Raw genomic sequence first — 6000 nt, 5'->3', positions numbered from 1 at the left:
TACGTGCTTTGCACGTACAATGTACTAGTAACTTGTAGTATTGTTTGTTGCACTTTGCCATGCCATGCCTCATTAAACCGGACATGCATCATACTTTGTTCTGCATCATGCCATGTTTATGTGATGATTGTTTACCATGTTGCTTGCTTCTTTCCGGTCATGCTTCTTCTTGATAGTTCCGGTAACGTTGCAATTGTGGGGATTCGTTCGACTACAATGGTTCGTCTACTTCATGGATTCGATCTTCTTCCTAGTGGGATTTCAGGCCAGATGACTGTTACCCCGCATACCACTACTATCTTTGTTATGCTAGTTGTCTCGATGCTATCGCTATGTCGCGCTACCTAACACTTGTTTATCAAGCCTCCCAAACTGCCATGATAGCCTCTAACCATTTCCACCATCCTAGCAAACCATTGTTTGGCTATGTTGCCGCTTTGCTCAGCCCCCCTCATAGCGTTGCTAGTTGCAGGTGCAGTTGCAGGTTGTTCCATGTTGGGACATGGATATCATGGGATATCACAATATCTCTTATCTAATTAATACATCTACATACTTGGTAAAGGGTGGAAGGCTCGGCCTTTTGCCTGGTGTTTTGTTCCACTCTTGCCGCCCTAGTTTCCGTCATACCAGTGTTATGTTCCTTGATTTTGCGTCCCTAACACGATGAGGGTTTATGGGCCCCTCTTGACAGTTCGCTTTGAATAAAACTCTTCCAGCAAGGCCCAACATAGCTTTTACCATTTGCCTAATAACAACTAAAACTTGCATACGGACTTTCCAGACCCTGAGGATTCTTAATCAACCCCCGGGCTAGTGCTCCTCTGAGTGTGCCGCCTCGGGGAAACTCGAGGATTGGTTTTAGTTGTACGAATTGCTCATCCGGTGTGCCCTGAGAACGAGATATGCACGGCTCCTATCGGGATTTGTCAGCACATTCGGGCAGTCTTGCTGGTTTTGTTTTACCATTGTCGAAATGTCTTGTGCACCGGGACCCCGAGTTTGATCGGATGTCCCACTATGGAGGATTGTCTCCGCGGATCGTGAGCCTGTCATGGGCTAAGTGGGGACACCCCTGCAGGGTTTAAACTTTCGAGAGCCGTGCCCGCGGTTATGTGGCAGATGGGAGTTTTTAATATCCGGTTGTAGACAACTTGACACCAGATTCGAATTAAAATACATCAACCGCGTGTGTAACCATGAATATCTCTTTCGAGTGAGTCAAGAAGAGAATACGGTTGGGTTATGTTTGAACGTAAGTAGTTCAGGATCAGTTCTTGATCATTACTACCTTGCGACCATTGCGTAGTTTCTCATCTTATTCTTGTACTCGTATGTTAGCCACCATATAATGCTTAGTCGCTTGCTGCAACCTCACCACTTATCATTTCCGTACCCATTAAGCTTTGCTAGTCTTGATACCAACGGTAATGGGATTGCCGAGTCCTCGTGGCTCACAGATTACTACAACCACAGTTGCAAGTACAGGTAATGCGATGATCCGACGTGAGAGCAATGTTTGCTTGTTTGGGAGTTCTTCTTCTGCTTCTTCGTTCAGGGGATAGGTTCCTAGTCGGCAGCCTGGGCTAGCAGGGTGGATGTCGTTTGAGTTTCTGTTTGTGTTTCATCTATAGTCGGATGTTGTTTTTATGTATGATGTTTGATGTATTCTTGTGGCATTTGTATGCCCTTTGTATGTATCCCCAACTATTATGTAATGGTATGATGTAATGATATCCACCTTGCAAAGCGTCTTCAATATGCAGCTCTATCCTTGGTGGGACCTTCGAGTTCCTCTCCGATAGGATCGCATATGGGGCGTGACACCAAGGCATTAGAAAGTTTTACCATCACATATTCATACTACTTCAAGGTGCATTAAATCAACACATGCAAGTATCAAAAGGAAAGTCACGACATGCATGCATGCGTTGTAATTAATGCATCGGTAAACACAAATTATTGAAATATATCGAGTGCACTGCTCTGATGTGTCACGTGAACTCGTACAACAAGGAGAAGCTTGATTACAATGCCCTCTCCCTTGCCCATGAGCGTGGTGGCTCACATGACTAGGAGAAGCTTTTGCTACACGCTCTCCCTCCGGCACACAGTGGACATGCAGCAGTTCATTTAGTGTCAGATGGCCAGAAGCATACTAGTAGTACTCCACTGTAGTAGTACCATCATTGTCCGACATCCCGAAGAGGCGAAGAGCCAAGCGCAAGCCGAACGCTCGCGTGGAAGTTTCATGTGTATGGGAGGTAGTAGTAACATAGTCTAGTATAGCGTGTACCTAGCCTCTAAGCTTAAATTTTTTGGAGTCGCCCCCATGCTAAGAGGCCGTCTCAAAGCATTTTTTATCAAAATAATCTTCTGGCCCTACCTGTCATCCTGGTGATTGTAGTTTGCACGCTGATGTGGTCAAGAGAGGAATATATATTTTAATTTGTGGTGGGGTAAATGTTTGAGGTTGCAGCAAATGTTGTACATTGCGGGTCTTTTAGCCAAGTTTAGAGGCAAGCATGTGGGGCCCGTGTTAGAGGTAGTGCTGCCTCCAAACACTCAAGGTGCTCTCCACTATGACAAGTTTAATTAGCATCACATGTTCATACTTCAAGGTGTAATTAATGCATAGCTAAACACAACTTTTTGAGAAAATCGTGCTATGATGTGTCGCATCAACTCGTACAACAAGGAGAAGCTTGATTACTAGTACACCCTCTTCCTCGCCCATGCGCGCGGTGTCTCGCAGATGACGAGAAGCTTTTGCTTACAACAAGCTCTCCCTCCCCCACGCGATTGACATGCAGCAGTTGATTCGATACTCTAAAAGTAGTAACATCATTGTTCAACTTCTCGAAGAGGCGAAGAGCCAAGTGCAACCCGGACATACGTGGCAGTGGCGAACGCTCGCGTGGTAGTCTTATGTGTAGGGGAGGGGTGTGGTGTGGCAGTTTTGTGGCAATTCTTTTCTATTCTTGTTTGCGTCCAATAGGTGCCACCGTCGGAAGCAGATCTTACGATTATTGTGGCGATTGCTAGTTATTTTCATCTTACAAAAATCAAATAATCCTGAAACAAACCCTACCATATTTCTTGTTTCCAGACATGAATAGGAATCAACCAATAAGAGACGTGGGCCGTGTACGTTTTTAATGCCTTGAGACGTACCAAGTGATACGTCCCCAACGTATATATAATTTATGAAGTATTCATGCTATTATATTATCAACCTTGGATGTTTTATATGCATTTATATGCTATTTTAAATGGTTTTTGGGACTAACCTATTAACCTAGAGCCCAGTGCCAGTTTCTATTTTTTTCCTTGTTTTAGAATATCGCAGAAAAGGAAAACCAAATGAGTCCAAATGACCTAAAACTTGACGGAGCTTATTTTTGGACCAGAAGAAGGCCATGGAGTAAAAGAGTTGGGCCAGAAGAGTCCCGGGCTGCCCACGAGGGTGGGAGGCGCGCCCACCCCCCTGGGCGCGCCCCCCTACCTCGTGGACAGCCCGGAGACCTCCCTGACTTGTTCTCGACGCCAAGACCTCTTATATATACAGAAACATCCAGAACTTAACCTAGATCAGAAGTTCCGCCGTCGCAAGCCTCTGTAGCCACGAGAAATCAATCTAGGCCCTCTCTGGCACCCTGCCGGAGGGGGCCATCATCACCGGAGGCCATCGAGGAGGATCCCGAAGGGGCCATCATCGCCATGAAGGCCAAGGACCAGAGGGAGAACCTCTCCCCATCTAGGGGGGAGGCCATTGAGGAGGAAGCACAAGGGGGAGAACCTTTCCTCCTCTCTCCCGGTGGCACCGGAGTGCCATCGGGAGGGGAATCATCGCCGCGGTGATCGTCTTCATCAACATCACCATCATCATCACCATCCTCATCTCTCTTACACGGTCCACTCTCCCGCACCCCGCTGTAATCCCTACTTGAACATGGTGCTTTATGCCACATATTATGATCCAATGATGTGTTGCCATCTTATGATGTTTTGAGTAGATATCCTTTGTCTCTGGGATGATTGATGATCTAGATTGGTACGAGTTGTATGTTTTATTTTGGTGCTGTCCTATGGTGCCCTCCGTGTCGCGCAAGCGTGAGGGATTCCCGTTGTAAGGTGTTGCAATATGTTCATGATTCGCTTATAGTGGGTTCGTGAGTGACTGAAACATAAACTCGAGTAAGGGGGTGGTTGCGTATGGGAATAAAGAGGACTTGATGCTTTAATGCTATGGTTGGGTTTTACCTTAATGATCTTTAGTTGTTGCGGATGCTTGCTAGAGTTCCAATCATAAGTGCATATGATCCACGAAGATAAATTATGTTAGCTTATGCCTCTCTCTCATATGAAATTGCAATGACGACTATCGGTCTTGTTAACAATTGCCTAGGACAATTCCGCACACCGATCCATCATTATTCCACACTCGCTATTTATAATATTTAGTAATATATTCTAACTTTATGATAACAGCACCTACTTTTATATTTTAGCTCTCCCATATCATGCAAAGTTATCCTCTTCATACCCACAACGTAGTTTTATTTCTCGGTTCTAGTTGGAAGCAAACGTTCAGTGTATGTAGAGTCGTATCAGTGGGAGATAGGACTTGAGAGAATATTGATCTTACCTTTAGCTCCTTGTGGGTTTGACACTCCATACTTATCACTTCCACCATTGGGAATTTCTACGATGATTCCCTGCACTTGGGGATTATCAAGCTCTTTCCTGGCGCCGCTGCCGGGGAGCAATAGCGTGGGGTTGATATTCTCGTGTATGCTTGTTTGCTTTCTTTACTAAGTAGATTTTGTTTTTCCTTTTTGTTTGTGTTTAGTTGTGGGTGAAACATACAAAAAAATTAAAAGAATGAAAATACAAAAAAATTACTTGCCTCTCATGCCTAAAAAGTTTTTCAAAAAGAGAAGTGATTGGGAAGTTATGCATTGAAGAAGTGAGGGTCGACCTTGAGCACTTGTGTTCATGCTCACAGAAACAATGTAGAATTTTTCATGGAAGTTTCTCAGTAAATAATTATCCCCTTGTGTATACCCATTGTATTATAAAAATAATGTGCCAAGCTTTGGTTTTAGGATGATTAGATTGCTTGTTTACTATGTGCAGAACAAAAACAGAAACTTTGGCTGTAGCGCGTGATTTTACATTTTTTACTGGAAAGTCAAATGGGTCTGAAACTTTTTGCACATTACTTCTGTAAAAAAATTCAAATTGTCAAATTTATTCCACAATTTGTGGAGTTACAGAAGTTTTCTAAACCTCCAGATTACTACAGACTGTCCTGTCTTTGACAGATTCTGTTTTGCGTGTGTTGTTTGCTTATTTTGATGAATCTATGGCTAGTATTGGGGGGTATGAACCATACAGAAGTTGGAATACAGTAGGTTTAACACCAATATAAATAAAGAATGAGTTCATTACAGTACCTAAAGGCAGTGATTTGCTTTATAACACTAACGGATCTCACAAAGTTTTTGTTAAAGTTTTGTGTGGATGAAGTGTTCGAAGATCGAGGAGCTATCAATATGAGAAGAATAAAGACAGGCAAGAGTTCAAGCTTGGGGATGCCCAAGTCACCCCAAGTAAATATTTCAAAGGATACTCAAGCATCTAAGCTTGGGGATGCCCCGGTTGGCATCCCATCTTTCTTCTTCAACAAATATCGGTATACCTTGGTTTTTGTTTTGTTCACATGATTGGTGTCCTTTGTGTTTTGTTTTTCCTTTAAGAACCATGCTAGTATGAGATAGCCCTTCATTGATTTATAGAATACTTCATGTTCTCCACTTATATATTTTAAGTATGATCTTATAGAATTGCTCTTTGTGCTTCACTTAAATCTTTTGAGTATGGTTTTATAGAATGCTTTGTGTGCTTCACTTATATATTTTGAGCTTGGATATTGGTTAGTCTATATTAATTGTAGAATTATCCATGAACTTCACTTATATCTTTTGGAGTATGAAT

This window comes from Triticum aestivum, chromosome 6D, assembly GCF_018294505.1.
Source record: "Triticum aestivum cultivar Chinese Spring chromosome 6D, IWGSC CS RefSeq v2.1, whole genome shotgun sequence".
NCBI classification, from domain to species: domain Eukaryota; kingdom Viridiplantae; phylum Streptophyta; class Magnoliopsida; order Poales; family Poaceae; genus Triticum; species Triticum aestivum.
The sequence above is the reverse complement of the archived record's forward strand: the minus strand, read 5'-3'. Positions refer to the sequence as shown.